Source organism: Drosophila serrata, unplaced genomic scaffold (genome assembly GCF_035046125.1).
Source record: "Drosophila serrata isolate PLE 108 unplaced genomic scaffold, ASM3504612v1 contig_376, whole genome shotgun sequence".
Classification (NCBI taxonomy): domain Eukaryota; kingdom Metazoa; phylum Arthropoda; class Insecta; order Diptera; family Drosophilidae; genus Drosophila; species Drosophila serrata.
The window spans coordinates 1,842,699-1,861,274 of NW_028257274.1; the positions used below are offsets into that span (position 1 = coordinate 1,842,699).

At 46.8% G+C, this 18,576-nt stretch overlaps 1 protein-coding gene across 1 annotated transcript in view; it reads right to left on the reverse strand.

The window, feature by feature from the left end:
- The window catches only part of LOC110191391 (methylthioribose-1-phosphate isomerase), an 89,107-nt gene that overhangs the window by 69,810 nt on the left and 721 nt on the right, over window positions 1-18,576 (reverse strand). The gene's annotated exons all lie outside the window — the stretch shown is intronic.

Here is an 18,576-nt window from a genome sequence, read left to right on the forward strand (position 1 = left end):
AACTTTTCATTGGCATTCTGTGCCATAATTTGCAGCGGGAAATTGGCGCTGCCTTTATCATTCTGACTCTGTGGCGCTTTCCGCGCTTTTCAATTGCATTTTCAGTTTTCCGCCTCGCGAATTCGACTCCGTCATCCGAGACAATTGGAATACTGGAAAAGCTGACCGCTCAGAAGTCGTTCGGCTATGAGCAAAGATATTTCCTAATCAACCCGGCTAGCTGGGTTGGATAATCAGCATCTGCCGCTGCAACATTGTTGCAGATGCTTTCTTCATCCCATTTCTCCCCTCGAGAGACTCGACCCACGCGATCCTCGACGTGGCTTCGCACATTAGCAAACAAACCTCTCGTCAGATCTGCGGCTAAAGCTGATCTCGGCGGCAGATGATGATTGCGGAGATGAGAGATGATGCGACCAGAGAACGTGATTGTCGTTATAACTGAAGCTGGACAACGGAGGCTGCGAGGTGGAAGCCCACGCAGAAGCCACAGGAACTGCGGGCTGATCAAACACAGACAAGATGAGAATATTAAAGGACAAAGGAGCAGATGCTGAGATGCAAATGCAACGATCTTTATTAAGTGGAAGCAATCGATGTTTTATGGATCAGTGGATTACCAATCAAGTCGAGGTGGAGGATCATCGCTACTGCTAATGGCTGTGTTGATGTCTCGTAACCCTCTGATCGATAATGGGATGCTTAAACTGCGGGAGAACAGATTGTTCCCTCTTCCGCAATCAGCATATTGGATAACTCCTCTTCTTGATACTGCTTCCCTCTCTGATCTCTAAAATCCAGATTCAGGGGAATTTCGGAGCACATCTCGCACTTTGGATCCAACGCCAACAAAGTGGGCCAGCGACTCCTCGACGGACGTGATTAAAATGTCAAAAAGGGGCCCGAGGGCAGACCGCGTTGGATAACTCACTTTATTTATTATACCCGATATAATTAAATTAATTTTGGTCAGAACGGAACTGGGAGCAGGGGATACAGCTACATGGGGGCGTGGCCCCAGCCCCGAACTGTATCGAAGCGTGAGCCACGAAGATCTTACAGAGCAGTCGCCATTTCCCATTTGCATTTCCATTTGTTCTTAGTTTTCCTTTTACATTTCCCATTACTCATTGCGTGATTCGGCATCGGATTCTTGGCATTTCAAACACCTTTTTGGGTGTCCACCAAGGGAGAGGGGGATAAGGGTCGGCGGAGTCTGACAAAACTATAAACAAAGCCACACACAAACCAGAGAGCAAATTATTGGGCAGACTTGGTCTTCCACTTGGTCAGGGAGATGAAGAGGGGAAACTGCTTTTTGATGTTCGGTAATTGGCGGTTTGGCAGCACGCGAGCCGAAAAAATAGAAGTAGAAGTGGAACTAGGAACTGCAAACTCTCAAGGGGAAAGGGAGCGGAGGAAGAAGACTTCCACTGGCGCTCCGTTGAACCCTAACTGAAGTCCAAGTCGGAACCCAAAGCCCAGGCCCAAGCCCAAACCCGAAACCCTCGGAATGGTAACGAGCCATCGCCAGCGAATTTCGGGATTCGGCGTGACGCGCTTTCTGTTCTCCAGAGGGAAACCCCCTACTGCTCTCTGCGGAGACAGAGGGAAGACTAACTAACTAGAATCTAGTTCTGTTCCTCGAATGTCGCTGTGGTCTCGTTCCCCTGGCTCCCCGCTGCCCAGCTCCTGTGCCTGAGACTGTGTCGCTGTCTCCCCATTTCATAATAATTGGCAGTTTACAAATGTTCTTTCGCTTTTGATTTTGCTTCCACTTCTGCCTCTATTTGAGCTTAAGATTCCGATTTTGTTTGTGCTCCGCTTCCAGCAGAGTCGCGGTTTCCCGGAGAGATCTGGGAGGGAGTGTGGTCGTAGCGGTACTTTGTTCCGTTGAACCTACGAACCAAGATCCGACATTTTTGTGGCCAATCTCGGTGGGAATCCAGAGCAGGCATCCGCCGCAAATAAAGTCGGCAGTTTATAGGCGTGAAAACTAATTAGACAGCGGAGTCAGTCAGGAGTCAGCCAGCAGATTGCACAATAAATAAAACACCTTGGCGGGCAGAGGCTCCTCTTTTGGTTTGTTTTTGGCGGCTAATGAGCAAATGCAAATCACGGCCCCTCCGCCAAGTCGCACTTCCCTGCAGTCACTCCCTCCCAGAGTGGGTGGTTATAGGGGCGGTGCTGTTTGCCCATGCTCCCCAGCTCCAGTCCCAGTACCAAGTCATTGTCCGCCGTCCTCGTCCGAGTCCGCCAACCTCCGACCGCCAACAGATGCCAGATTAGCATTTAAATTGTAGTTACATTTGGCCAAAGCAAACGCAAGCCGAGCTCAGGCTTGGAGCCAGCTCCAGCTCCAGCTCCACATCCAAGCTCGAGATTATTTTTCATTCTTGTTTCCTCCGTGGCGTTGCATTTCCCGCTCGGTGCTCTGGCGAGCGTTTACCAAATGGAATTGTTGTCTTTTGTTCCTCTAGTGGGAGCTGCCCTCCCCCGCATCCCTTTCCCTCTCGAACTGATGTTATCAAACCACGGCCTCGGGCAGAAGTTCCCTCTGTGCCGCTGCGCCAAGGTAGCAATTTCAATATCAGAATTCTGGCCTGGCCTTTGGTCCGCTGCAGAAACCGCATCCCAACCGAGTGGATTGTAGAAATGGAAACGGATTTGGACGGAGGAGCTGGTAGAGGAGCTCACAGCCGCTCAGGTGAGTCGAGCGGGCGTCCAGCCAACGGTAAACTGCCAACGCCAACGCCTTCTTCGGCATATCTGCTCCACTCCACTCCACTCCGTTTGGGAACTCCAAAACCTATTCGAAACCCAACTTCCTTTGCCGGACTCTGTGCTCTGTCAGCGAAGCGCGTTCGCAACATTTTAATTCGAATTAATTAACATTTTTGGCAGTCGACGGCCGCCGGCTCCTCCATCAGTCTGACCCAGTTCTGGGCCTAAGCCATTGACTTGTGGCAGCTACCTGGCTCCCTAGTTCCCTCCATTTCCTCCATTCCTCCGAGCCACGAGCACTTGACGAGCAGAAAAATTGGCCAAATAAAGCGAAATGATAAATTGTCAAACATTTGGAAAATGACTTCAGAAGTGTGGCAAACCTTGGGGCAGAGTTTGCTCCGCTCCCGATTCGCAGTCTCAGTCTCAGTCTCAGGTTGTGCTTCCCCTGCTCCGCTCCAGAGACACTAGGAGAATCTTGGAGAGAGTGGAGTGAAGTGGAGTGGAGGGAGATTAATTTGCAGCTGGCCGAGTACCGTAAGCGTAGGTGGCTTGATGAGCTCCGCTGGACTCCGTTCTCCAACTCTATCTCCTCGCTCCAGTAGATCCGACGTGGAACTGTCCACCGCTGGAACCCCTGCCCCTCGTGGACACAGCCACTAATTAATTGCGTGCTGGGAGCCACAGCTACCATCTACCATCTACCATGTAGCATCTACCATGAGGTAGTCCAGAAGGGGCGCGGCTCTCGTCGCAGTCGCCGCACTGATTGACAGGAAATTATAATGGCCGCTCTGTTTCTGGCTTATTTTTTGAGCCGACTTCAGTTCCCATCGATTAAGAGATTTGCGAAATGCGAAATGCTAGATGCGAATCTCCGCCTGACAGGGTTCAATGCCATCCTGCGGTCAGTTTCCCGTTCCGTTCCATGGACGTGCTCTTGACCCGCAACCCTGCCTGGGAGCAATCGAAAGTTTACCACTCGCACGCCAAGAGCAATCCGATCTCGATCTGCATCTCCATCCGAGTCTGCATCTGCATCGCGATGGAAGGCTGAGTCACTCCAGGGAGGAGGTTTCCCGTCCAGTGTTTCTCCTGCCCAATCACCCGACACTCGAGACTCGCCGCTCGAAATGTTCGAGAGTGCGGAAAATGCGGAAAATCGGAGCATTGGAAACTCTCACTGGAGATCAGGGAAAGGAGGCAATGTCCAAGTGGAAGATGGAGGCGGGGGCGAGTGCAGATGCCAGAGATAGCACTCGAGACCATGTCGACTAATTGCGGTTATAATATCAAAGTCGACATAACGCCCCGATCCTCCGCCGTCGCCTTGATACCCTCCTCCGCTCTCCATCAGTTTCGACACGAAACCGAAATCTGGAAAACACGCAAGTGCCGACCTGGACGATGGTCAAGTGGCTCTCAGAGTGCATCCAAACCAAGTCCAAACCGGACCGAGAGCAGAGATGGAATGGAGCTGGTGTCAGGACCATTTGCCGGCCGCCGACGCCACGCAAATGAAAATGATAGCTGGACATAATGAACTTTCTCGCTTTTGGGGCGAATTTGCGGTGCTTAGTGGAATGGATACGTTTGGGAGCTGGCCAGGAGATCAGCGGATCAGGAGGAGACTGAGTCACCACTGAGACAATTACGAGTATCCAGAATTCGGGTCATCTGCAAAGAATCTCACTGGAAAATTGTCCGCCGGCCACCGCTGATGAGTTTTCCCAGCAGAGATAAAAGCACAGATGAGAACTCATAATTGTGGATTCAATTCTGATGCTGATTCCGAATTCGGTTTCTGTGTCGCTCGTTGTTGGGAATCGGAGAAGTGGCCGTGAAGCCGTTTAATTTAACGGCATTTGGAACATGGAACATGGAGAACTGCTCCCGAACTGAGCTAATCCGCACTGACCTGGGCTGGAGAGCAAGTGACGAACGTGCTGGTCATCACGATCCAGGAATTCGCTGCTTCAGCCTGAGCTGTTACCAATATGGAGTCGTCGTGCCCATCACAGTCACCTCCAGCATCATAGTCGGAGGATCACGAAGACGCACTGCTACTGCTCTCCCCTGTCCTTCTTGGGCAGCGCATCCACTCCTTGTCAACTAATTGCTCGATCTCTTATCGACCAAGACAACCTGCTGGGTTTATGTCGGGAGAACGGTTCTTGCTTCCTCTCCCGTGGGTCCAACTGGATCGCTGATCATCGATCTCCGATGGGTCCACGTTTTTGTCTCCTGTCAAGGTTAGATCGTTCACTCCTCCTGCACCCAAGTCCAAAGACATGAATATGACGGAAAGGGAGGAGGATCCTCCTCTAATGACACGAATTCCCATAGCTTCATAGACGACGCCAAAATGGAACCGTTAGCCAGCCCTGAGATGCATATGACAAATGGGCAGTTATCGTCGAGGGGAATGGGTAATCTCCTCAGGCTCATTAGCTTCACTTAATCGCACGCACCTCGTAATGGAGAGGTGCCTGGAGGAGAGTGGATACCAGTTGAGTGGCATGATCAGGAGGAAGCAGGCACTTAGTCCCAGCTCCCATCTGGTCCATGGGTGTTGGACCACCTACGGAGATGCTAAGAGAGATGTGGACTACGCAGACAGGCGACATTCCGCTGGCTGCCGTGAATTTGCTTTAACCAAATCGCAAACAAATCGAACCGCGCATTGTTGTCCCTAAAAGTGCAGCTCCCGAACCCCCACCCGGTGTCCCCTTAGGAATCCCTCCGGCTGAGTGCGTGAGTCGAGAGCCTCCCACTCTGGACCTGGACCTGGACCTGGTCGAGTTTGTTTGTTTCTGTGTTGGCTGCCAATGCGTCGCGCATGTCCGATTTCCTTCCATTGATACGCCACTGCCACCGCTTGCTCTCCACCAGATCAGGCTCCTCAGCTCCATCCTCGGCCTTCGTTAGCGGCTGCTTCACCTACTTTCGGCTGCGGCCATGTCGTGGTCGTGGTTCCAGTGTCTCCTCGTCCCTGCTCCTGTGCGTAGCTCTGGTCTCCGATTTCCCAACGCTGTCATCGCCTACGTTGTCGCTGTCATGGAGTTTGTGGTTTCCGCGGATCTGGGGCCAACGCCCATTAGAGCCCGAGGCACGGGAACAGCCGAACTCTGCGGCTGCCATTTGGCGGTAATGCGTTTCAATTACAATTCGCGAACGCGTTCCAAATTTCATTGGTCTGCTCTGATCTTCGAGAGATTGCTGCCTAGCAGTGCCATTCCTTTGTCTGGCCCCGATCCCCGATCCCTCTCCCTCAGGGAAAGTGTTGAAAACTGATCCGCAAAGTAATTGCAGTTGCATTGCGATTTCGCAGCAATCCTTTTAAGTAGTTCCTACCCCGCCTCTGGCTGGCCCACATTTGCATGGCTACATGAGAGCTCCTCAATTAAAAGGCCACTGACAAGCTCCAGCTCCTGCTCCAGCTCCAGCTCTGCTCCGACTGCTCCTGATCCCTGGCCATGTTCCACTTGACTTTAATTGGACTTTGTTTACTTTTGGGCACATTTCCAACCGGGAAGAGAAGCAGCTCGGAATGCGACACGACACACGATGACAAATGTTGATATTCAAATGGCACCGTTGGGGGCGTCAGGAGCGGGCACTTGTCTTGTGTTTCGCTGGAGTTGAGCTGCTCTGAACTGAGCTCGTGGAGCTGATGCTGGGCTTTTGTCACCAGCTGGAGGAGCACCGAGGAGGCCGCAGCTCCCTCTCTCCTCGCTAGCGACACCCGCAACTGGCATTCCTATCGATTGTTGGCCATGTTCCGCGTCGAATCTTGCAGTCCTCCTGGCCGGGTGAAAAAAGTAAGCCGTTTGAGAGGCCTCACCGTCTCCTCCTCTACCTCCTCCTGCTCCATCTCCTTCGGATCTCCTCCATTCAACGCAAACAGGCAGCAGATGTTTGAAATGTTTGTGCGACTTTGTCAGCGTTCTCCATGTCTTCGCCGCCTTCTGTTTGGTGTGTCCTCCAATTGAATGCATTGAGAAATGTCCACGGCACCTGTCAGCACCAGCAGATGTCGTTCCATTGGAGGGGCATTGCGTCCAGTACCGTTGCCTCGGGTGGCTGACATTCCAGGCGGGGATCAGCGGCGAATCTCCCGCAGCAATTAACTCCCTCGGAGAATGCCCCAATGACTCCCCCAACAAATTGGGTTAAGACTGCAGTTAGCCTTAAAGCCGCATGTTTAGCATGCAAAGAAGGAGTTGCAGGGGAGTCCGTAGAAAGTGCATTTCCATATGCATCGCGGCCGCCTCCGAATTCGCTCTGCTCTGAACTCGGCTCACGATTCCGCTTATCTGGGGGCCAGAGCCTTGAGTTCCTAGCGAAATGTGTCAATAATTAATTGTATTCAATTAAGGCACGTCCCACTCTCCCCTCGATGCATCTATGTGGCTCCAAAGCAGTCGATGCTCGGATTAATTAAGATGCAGTTGGATCAGCAGACAAGAATTGAAATCGCGATCGCCTGAGAAGTCTTTGGAGTCATGTAATATGCATCTGGTGAGTCGGGCATGGCTCCACTTCGGATATGCATCGATGTCCCGGAGAGCAGGCTGTCCACGTTTCGGGTAAAAGTGCAGCTAAACATCAATTAGCCCAATTCCCAGGCCGTTGCCACTCTGCTGCCCCAGCGACTTCTGTTTCTGCTCCTCCGATTCCCACTTGGCTTCACATGGAGCACGCTGACTGCCGCATGTTGCATGTGGCTCACGTTGCATTTCGGCAACCAGTTGCAGTGGCATCTGCAGTTGCAGTTTCAGTTTCCACTTGGGAGTTGGGAGCTTGGTCTTGCCCTTGCCTGTGATTAGATGCCGCTCTTCTTGGCGCAAGAGTGAAATTTATTGCAATTTTCATTTCATTTCATTTCGCTTCGTTTACTGGCAAAGTGTTCCCGCTCTCCGCCCATGTGTGCTGACCCTCAGGCGGGGGAGAGAGCCTTTCCCTGGTCATTTCATTGTTCTTCATCGCTGGAGGTTCCGTGGTCAGTCGGAGTTCCCAGTGCACTCCGGTTGTCTCACGTGCCATCGAAAGTGCGTCGTGCAGAGGTTTCACTTCCCAGCGAACTCGAAAGTGATTCTAATCAAACGGGTCGGATTTAATGAAATAATGCCTGGCGAAAAGGAGAATGTAGAATGTGCAGCTTTTGTGAGCATTTCACTCATGTCGAGTGTCAAGCGGACGGGGCTTTCAACTAAATCAAAACCAGCGATCGACACACATCCGACTGGATCCCATCCTCTCAAGGTCTCTGGTCCACGGAGCTCCTCCGATGTTCCTGCGCTTCGCATTCGCGTCACGATTCTGACCAGGCACAGAGTCGGTCCGGGACAGAGGCAGATGAGCGATGGCCATGCATCATTCGGAATCGGAATAGGAATTGGATTTCCACTACGAGAGGGAGTGAGGGAGGGAGCCGATGCTGAATAATATCGGTCGACGAGTGGTGACACTCGATTTCGTATTCTCATTCAGATGCTAAGCTGGCCAGCGACTTGCAAATGTTTGGCACAGGAAATGAAAGTTCATTAAAACTCAGAGAGAAGAGCGAAGAATTCCATGTCGGAAAATGCCAGAGATCTGCGAAAAGTGAAACCTCTAATAGCCAATAATTGCCGAGATTCGCAGAAATAGATGTCCAAGCATAATGGATAACCAAGTGGCCGAAGAGTCAACAGCAGGCATCATTAACCCCCAACATTCTCATTTGTTATCCTCCAACTTTCGACCCGCGTCTCTCAGCAGGTTCCTCCAGCTTCAATTCGATCTCGGCTCACGCACATAACAGATGACATTCTCTACGCAAATTTCCATAAATCTCGGCGAATCTGTGATGGCCGCAGAAGTGACAAGCCGGGGATTGCTTTGACCCACAATCCACGATCGAGGAGAAGAACTCTTGCTTTCTTCTTTCGCGCGAATCAATTAGCGCGAACTCGAGATGATTTATGGTATCCAGGTCACTGGGAATCGGAATCGGAATCGAAGGGAACTCATGGCACGCCCCCTCTTATGAATTGGAAGGGCATTAAGAAATACCTTTCTTTCTATAATTAAATAAACGAAAGGTTGGCGCCGAGATTAATGGACGCTCTCTGGGAGATTCACACAATCAGAATTCACAAATTTCTTAATCTTGGATCTCCCCCACGGGAACAGCGCATCATACAAGCAGAATTAACCACATTTCGGGACAGAGACAAAGAAGGAGAATGTCATGAACTTTGAGCCACCGGGGGGAGCCGCCTTTCTGTCCTGGTCCATCTGCATCTCCATCTGCGGCATGACCCGATCCCAGCCAGCGTCGCCTATCAGCGCTGACATCGCCTAAACAGCCTGGCGAACAACCTAGAGAGGAGGATCAGTGACAAGGAAGGGGGATCCATGAGGAGGAGGAGGAGGAGGAAGGGAAACAGGCAACAAGACTTGATCCTGCTGCTCCTGTTAAATGTGGCCATGTCTACACTACTGGCACAATTTCCAGGCCAGACGTCTTCCCGTTGCTTTTTATTGCGGTTTCTAATTCTGCGCCTTTTTTTGCTTGCTGTTGTCTTCATTGCTGAGCATTTTGTCAGCGGCATGTTAAGATTTAAATAGACATGCAAAAGGAATCAGGGAGGCCAGCCAAGCCGGGTCGAGAAGGAATCACAACCGCAGACGAGGGACTCCTCCTAACCATTTGCAGCGGGCGTAAGATGCACACTTTCGATAAAATTTGGCTGAAAATTTATGCAACTTGAAGCTGAAACTGAGGCGGCACTTCTGCCGGAGATTTCCAACGTTAGAGACGAGAGCTTGAAGGGTTCTCACTCAATGATTTGGCAATTTGTGTGTGTTTTTTTGTTAACTTTTATGTGATTCTCCGTGGGCCCCCTCCCTTGGCCTGGGCATAATTTACTAAGCGGCTTTTTGTAATTGCCTCAAGACCAGAAAGACTAAACCGCGAATTGCGGGTGGAGTGAAGTGAAGTGGCAGGCGGCTGGAGACCACCCTGAGTTGGGTAATGACAAAATAAATGCTGGGGGCAGGCCAAGGGGTCACACCGACATTGGTGCATAACGGCATTCCATTCGAGGAGATCCCGGCTGAATGCAAACCGAACGAGCGAGTTCCTGGATCTGCTACCAATTTATGTTTTTGGCTTTAAGCTATCTGCCATTTATCGGGCTGGCAATTAAACCGGCCGAGAGTTTTGTGCCAGTTGCAGTTTCTGTTTGGTTTCAGTTGATTCGGACGGGGTTAGCCAAGAGGTGGCGTTGGCAATTGTCGTCGTTTTATGTTCTTTATCGCCGACAGCTACCGGATCGCCTCTTCGGTCTTTATCAATGGGCCCCCGAGTTAATTGAATTTCCATCCATTGGCCGCACTTAAGTGCCACTTAACCCAGTGCCTCAGGTCCAGATAGGAGAGAAGGAGTAGAGCTGCATTTTTAGTCGGAATTCGTATGGCCTAGCACTTGGATTAATTGATTTTTATAGCCACTATCACTCAATTAGGGCTGCATCGACGCTCCCTGGCCTGACACGTGAGGCGAAAGCATCTACAAACACTCGGATTTCACCCAATTGACATGTTTTGGCCCTACACACTGATAGTGGCGGAATTTTAGCCGCTGGTCTAGCACTTAACTGGCATTTAAAAGCTGCTAAATGCGTATAATTATGACTATAATTAAGAGGCCCACTTTCGATGGCAGCTGGCAAGAAAGTCAAATTCGCTACGATTCGATTCGGGGAAAGAAAAGGTTGCTTGGAGCTGCACCAGGGCTTCCACACTCATGGAAATTGCGATTTAATTATGTTTATATGGCATTCGCTTTGTGTGTCGAATCCAATTCGCATTTAATGTGCTGATGTTCAATCCGCTTATGACCAAAGTTCTTGGTAAATATTTTGCGGAAGAGCAGAGAGATGGCGATGTATGCGGGAGCTCTATGGGTGGCCACTAATCCTCTAAATTAGACACAAACAATGGCCAATGGCGGGCATAATTGTATTTGCCAAAAGCCACTCGCTGGGGTTCTAACTCAAAAATTTGTAACGCAATCCGATCTTGGCCCAAAGAAAAGGGTGTGTTTGTGTGTGTGTCTGTCGATTCTGCCATCTCCCATAAACGTGAATGGCCGCCATAAATGTGACTACTCGAAGGGGCCATGGCTCTGAAGCTGCCGACGACGGACAACTTGAAATATGTATTTGATGAGCTTGACAACAATCGGCAGATCGATCTTCTACTGGAACCCCATAAAGCCTGAGCTCAGGCCCAGCACGTGAATGGGTAGGCCATTAATTCGGGAGGCGATCGTTTGCCCCGATCGATATCAATAACAATTTGTTCGTCAATGAGAGAGAGGAGATCTATCTTTGGGTCTTGTTTCTTTTTATTTTAGGCCAACGGATGTGAAGTTAATTTAAATGCGTGCAGTAAATGACTGAATTAGTATAGGGAATTAAATTTGTACAGTTACTCGGTTACTTGGTAGAATTAACCAAATTTTCCACCACTGATAATCATTTCCGAAAGGCATTTAGCATATGGTATATGCAAATGACCCAAAGGCCAAGAATATTAGTGCTACATGGCCGGGGTGCTGACTTTTATGGGCCTAAACGACTCGGCTTTCATTTTCGTACAATTTTAAATTCATTTTCGGTGGGAAAACACTTTCCAACTTTCAGTTTTTCTTCCACATTTAGAATTTTGGAGTAGGTTGGCGAGGCCAAAAAACCAGAACTGTCACAAAAGTGAATGAACTTGGCGCAAAAACGAAAGTTTACACATCAGATTGGGTTATGCAATGTATGAATGTGGGAAAATAGTTTCTTGGAATGTTTTTGCGAATAAAAGATCTTCTAAAATCAAATACAGATAGAGAGAAGTTGAACGAAAGTCTTAGAAATGAAAGTTACGATTGCTTTTCTCCATTTGTTTGCTTGCTGCATTCATATTCAAATCGATACGCTTTTCAAACAACATACATATGTTTGTTACATGATTAGTTGGCATGATCGAATCGCTTAACGGGCCATCAGTGTTGACCGCGATGAAAGCAAAGGCCTGCCTTGGCGCGTCAATATTACATGATTTATGAGTCATCAATTATGCTCAAAACAAATTGGAAATATTGGCTGTCAAATCGTGGCATCTAACTAGCCATTCATCGAACCATCGAGTCATCGATGAGTTAATCAAGTCCCAGACAGACAGCCTTCAATTACAACACTCAAATCTGCGCAAATGTCTATGCATTTCTCACATTGTTTTCTTAAGAACTTGAATATAGCCAATGGGTATAGGGAAATTTTATGGGGTTCTAAGGAGACGAAGTAGGAATACTCTTGGTTTTAAGGAGGTTCTTAAAGGAGTTACTATGAAATAGGTGTCAGAGTATGTTTTGAACATAGAGAACAAATTACATTTAATGTAGGAAGTTTTAGAGAGATAAATAACTGTAGAAGGTAATATTTTACCAATACTAAATTAGTACTAAAATATGTTCAAATATAATTATTTTCTTTACATAGTACTAGCATAGAAGTTAATTATGTCTATTAGAAAATCCCTACACAATCTCTTCCACTATATTATTAAATCACAGTATAAAAACTTAATATATTACATTAAAGTTCAACATGAATAATACATTTTCCTGTACATTAGAATGACATATGGAGGCATCATTTGCCAACTCCCACCTTTGTGTACCTTATCCAGTCAGGCAGAGCCAAACCATCTCTCAAACATTCATCATTTCGCGGCTCATCAGCAAGCCATTATACCCTCTATTAGCACAGACATACATAGGACCAGAGGAATATGCAAAGTCACCGATGTACTTGAGCATCCTCGGCAGAAGTGTGAAGATGATTTGCACTTGGAAAACTATGGATAAGCCTTCGGCTACCGAACATTCCTGCCACGCGGAGCCAAGGGGGTTATGGTTATGGTTATGCCGGCAGGGAAATCGTGCCTGGAGTTATGCAAATGAATTGTTTATTGACAGAAGTGTCACTCGTGGCTTGTTGGATAAACATTGCACAATAATTTTGACTAATTGCAAGGCAAATTGTTAGAAGCGAGCACAGGAGAAGTGGCTTGGAAAAACAGGCTGGCTGCTGGTCAAGCGGACAACCCAATTTCAGTTTACTGACTGCATTTTTTTTTTTTATTTGCCAGCAAAGCCGCCGGGCTTCTTCTTCATTTTTTGTGGGCGTTTTGTGGCCCACAAAAAAAAATAAAATAAAAATAAAGAAAAAAAATATTGAAGTGGATAAATTCGTTGGCTACTTTTTTGTTTGAATTATTGAACGTATCGGGGCCCCCGGTCAGAACTAACTGTGCGCAGCGACGGCAGCAGCTTTTGGCTTGAGTTAAAGTCTGCAAAAATATTATAATCTGTAAGCATAAATTCACACACCAACAACAATAACAACACTAACATCAACAACAACAATTGGAGCAACAATACAGGCAGCAAATATAGCAACGCACAGAAACGAGTTCGAGTTCGTTACTTGAGTCTTTTGTTTGCAGTTTGGCGGATATTAATAGCCGCGGACCATTGAGTTTCTGCACTAAAAACCCAATTTTTCTGGCTCTTTTTTATGGCAACTGCCGAATAGCCTTAATGGATATTCATCTAATTAGCCATAGACACACGAGATTCTTCATTAGCAATCCCGCGAACGAGGCTTAATCTCCGCCTGCATACTCTCCTCTGCCATTCCTAGAACACCACACCACACATGGCGTTCCATCAAAATGGCCAGAAATAGCCGTAGCCAAAAATAATACTTATGAATGAATGGAATGGAATGGCTCAAAGCTCAGCACGAATGCTGGGAATGTGTCCGAATACAAATAAGCGATAATAAATGGCCTTTGCTGCACACGCAGCTGTGACCCACAAACCAATTGAAATAGCAAATCACAAAACACGGAAAATGCAGAAAATCGCCATATATTTTCCCCCCTTTGGACTTAGTTAAATTGCCCATTATCCGGTCGTACTTTTCGCTTTCCTCGAGTGCAGCTAATGGCATTATATGGCATGGAAGCCGAGCAGATGATACGGTTATGTGTATGCACCTCGAATCGATTGCAGTCCAAAAGCATATTACATCAGCAGCTGCATCAAAAGAAAGCGACCGCCGGCAGCCCGAAAGATTGAAGCTCATTCAATGCACTTAGTCGAGGCTTAATTCGTAATAGATCAAGTGCCCGAGCCATTGAACTCGACACAGTGGGGCATTAGCTTAAATAAACAGAGAGAGAGAGCATTGTGACATTTACAATGTAATATTATTAGGGCTTCTGCAAAAATAAAGGGTCTTAAATTGTTACTGGGAAGTATAGCCTGTTCAAAATATAAATATTACAATTAATAAGCATTAATAGCATGATAAAAAATGCTTCATAAAAGTGTTAATTAACACTAACGTAACATTTCCGTCATAAAAAAACATTAGATAATCAATATATAAATAAATACACATCTTGCTCAAGATCAGATTTATAGACAGTCATTTCCATATCGCATTAAGTCTATGCCATAACTTAAACTAATTGGTAGTAAAGAGGAACATTTTTCAAAGGAATTTCATAACCAATGCATATAAGCAAGCAAATCTGTAAGATTTTTCCCATCCTTTTAGCCTTATTATTTCATAGAAACTTTATTGGGACATACTAAAAATCTCATCATTACACTTTTGGTTCTTGGATGCACTTTGGGGTTCCCGAACCACTGTGAAGCTTACAGAGCTACATGGAAAATATTTCAGATTTTTCGCCACTGGCCAGTGGAAACAGTCGTGTGCGAGTGGAATAAAGGCCATTAATATGAGCCAAAATAAAATTGATAATCGTCTTCCGTTAGTAGTACGACTGCTGATGCTGCTCCTGATGCACTTTTGTTGTTTGGAGCCAGTTGACCCAGTTGTTCCCAGAGATATGAATGCATTCCGGCTCAGGACCGACCATGATGATGCTAACTGATGGCAACAGTGGGCGGGACAGGGGCGGCAGGCACATTTTAGCATTTGCCATTTACCATTTCCTAGTTTCCATTTACCATTTACCATTTCCCATTTGATATGACACAAAAGTCCGTGAAAATGGCAGAGATCTGGAGCCATATAAGAGCACGGGCTGTATGGAAATTTTCAGTTTTCTCCGAAGAGCAGATTTCCCTAAGCAGCCGAGACACGAAATTCGGAGCCAGAAATAGGAATACCCCATCCTCAGGCCCGATCCCTGGCATTCTATGACCATTTAGACACTGGGCGATCTCACCTCACCCAAATACGCGACAGCTCAATCAGTTGGCCATGTCTGCGTGCTGCAGTGGCTGCCTTAACTTGGCCTTAACGTTTGCGGCCAATTTGATTTATGTTTTCGCATGGGCAGGCCCGCGAGCTGGTTCCTTGCTCTTCCTCGTGGCACTGCCGCTTCATGTTGGAATTCATGAATAAACATTAAAGCTGCCGAAAATTTGCAAGCCACGATAGAACAATAGAACTCGGACGGGCGATGCTCCATTGTGTTTTATGGAACCCTTTGCACAGCGAACGCGAACGTGAGGTTCAGCTCGAGTAAGAGTTCTCACAGAGCCAGGACCAGGACCTGTCCACCCTTTGGCTTAGGTTGGAGATCACCTTCGGCTCATGTCACTCGCTGATCGAATTCATTTCGCCCAGTTCGGTTCGCAGGCCATAAAGATATTCTCGCGAATGCGTGCCTTATTGGTGAATTATTGTGAGAAAGCGGACAGAATCGACTGCGTGCTGCCTCACCCAAGGTGCTTTTGATTGGTTCAGGTGCTCGCATTGACCCAGAGAACTACATTCTTTGGCGAAGAGCACGAGTGGGAGAGTGGCAGAGTGGGGCATCTAAGAACACCTCTCGATGGAGCAATTAAAGCGGAGGAGCCACTGGGCATTCCCCGAGCTCATCCCGTTAGCCACTCACTTAGTCCCCAAGTCAGTCCCAAAGTCAGTCAGTCAGTCAGGGAACGGTTAATTTGGCCACGGAGACGAGACACGAGCAGCCCATGATAAATGGCCCTTCGTCTGGCCTGGCTCTGGCCACTTCCTTGTCCCAGTCTGCGACTAATCGGTGCATTTTGGCCCCGGTTTGGTTAGTTGGCCCGGCTAAATAGTCTCACACCTCCGACTGGGGAACAGACATTGCCTCAAAGCCAGACTGAGACCCAGACTCGGGCTTGGACATCGACAAGGCGTCTGCTAATATTTCGGCCTGCCAGCGCGGCCACAACTCAATTAGGATGCCTGCAAATGATTCATTCTAATCTGGAGTCGGGTATCTGCAGTCATGAAGTCCACCTCCTCCTCCTCTTGGGATTCATTTACCGTTGCGACGTTCCCTGTGGCGGCTCTTAACGCTGTTGTGTCTAGAATTTTGCATGGCCATTTCATTATTGATTCGCATCTGGCCAGGTCGTAAATGTCTTAATTTAGTTGCAGTTTTTCCCCGACAATTTCACACTTCTCGGTTGAACCCGAACTGATACCCTCTCTTTCTCCGTTGGTAGGGTATGCATGTGCCTTCCATTAATTGGGAAAAGTGAGAGCTGGAAGCTGAGAGCTGGAGGTGCAACCAGCATCTCATCAGCAGCTCATCTAATCTGGCATAGCTCATCTCCTAGCTGTGTTTCTCCATTTGTTTATTTGTTTGTTTTGAAGTGAACGACTTTAATCGACGGACGACCTGCATGGACCGTCATTAGGGCCATTTTCAAATTGTTAACACTCTGGCGAGGAAAGTGAAAAGTACAGCTGCACTTTCATTGCATCTCTTTGGCCCTTCCACAGCGAGATCAATCACTAATTAATCCGCAATTGTTGCTGTTTGTGGGGTCAAGTTGGGGGGCGCTGATTTCCTCGCTGATTAATTGAGTCTTTATTGCGAATTAGTGTTAAGATCGAATAAAGCCTGGACCAGATCATGGCCGGCTGCAATTAATTTACTCATTAGACCATTTCTGTCGCACTATTGATCTACAAACGGAGAACGCGGCTGACAGCCTCTTCATCTGCGATGCCGACAGTTCTGGGAAACGCTACACGACTTGGCCCAGAATCCGCTGCTCGATTCCCAAGACGACGACGGTGACGACTTCCTCGTTACAGTTGGAACATTTTAGGGAATTCGGCTAACAAGAAGAACTCATAACTCAATTAAGAAGCGGCCAGTAATTGCTCCACCCATGGTCGTAGGCGAGTGGATCGTGTGACAAGTGCCCGAGAACTGGTCTCCATGACAGTGTCACCTGTTCTCTGGTTATTCCATTGGCAGTGACAGGCCCCTCTTGGCAAGTGTCGCCACCGATTCCACTCGAAATGCAGTTGAGCTGGACAACGTGCTAATGAAAAAGACCAGACTAGTTGCCACTGCAACATCTTGCACCAGATAACCGATTTGGTGGCTACTGGTCCATCGAGATGCGTGTGCAATCGATTGTGCGAAGAACATGTGTTAATTATGCTGTTAAATGGCGTTGATTCCATGTCAAACAGTAACCACAATTGATATTGATGTGGACGGGATTGTAAGCAGAACCCAGGTGACTTGCTTAGTAGTCAGAAGTGAAAAGGTCTCTTTGCGGCTTTAAAAAAAGGGCCGGGAAACGAAAGTGTCACATCATTGTGCCCAAGTGCGGGCCTAACCTTGAAATGAATTTAAACCGCGGCCAAGAAATTAAAGCCGTTTATGGCTTGGGCCAGAACTTGCCCATTAGAATTACTTTTGCCCGCCGAGAAAGAGAAACTTGAGCACTTGCCAGAACCATGCGAATAGAAAGCCAACCGAAAATTAAACACGATTTCATGGTCCTGGGCTTTGCTTTAGTTCTACGCTACTTTAATTTTTTTTGCCAGGCCCCAACAAAGGCCAGAAATGTGAAAATAATTGTGTCTAAGTACAAAAATCGTGAGCTTGGGGCTTCACACATCGAACAGATGGGATTTGCCCCCCACGCAGGCACTTTAGAAAACTAAGAAAAACATAAATAATAAATATTTGGCCGATGAAACCGACTGTAATATACCCAGTGTAGTAAGAATATGTATTTTTTACAATTCGGTAATGAATGTTTGGTACAAAAATAAACAAGGAAAGAATACTATTAAAGTTTTGTACTCAATATTTTTAAAAATTTTTCAGACAATTTTTTCATTGTTTCAAAAACTCATAACTAAGCCAAAAAGTAATTAATTTCAATTCAGAAGCCGTTCCTATGTTTTTTTTTTATTTAATTTGCTTTATAAACCTGCATACTCCATTTAAAATTTTAAAAATTCAATTATTTGTCAATTTATTTAAATTTTAAAATGTTAAAATTTTAAAAAAAAAATTTAAAAAAAAAATTTTTTTTCAGCGGAAATGGCTAGGTCGATTCGGCTGTCAATTTTGATCAAGAATATATATGATTTATAGGGTCGGAAATGATTCCTTCACTGTTTCTTAAGCTTCTGACCGATATTATAATACCGAAACAAGGGTATAAAAAACGTATATATAATGAAAAACTAATATATAAGATTCTTACTAAAATATTATAATATATATTTTATAAAATAATTATAAAACCATCCCTGAGTATAATATATAAAAGTGATTATTTAAATAAGTCAGGATTCATTAAGTTTTGCTGTTTTTTTTTTTTGTTTTTTAATTCAAAATTGCCTAGCAATAAAGGTAAACAAAGGAAGCTTTTACAGCTTTCCAACTGTCCAAATTATAAGCCACAAAAGTGGATCATATTCAACAAGTGGCTCTCCCGCTCTTATGTTCCACTTTACAGATTGATAAGAA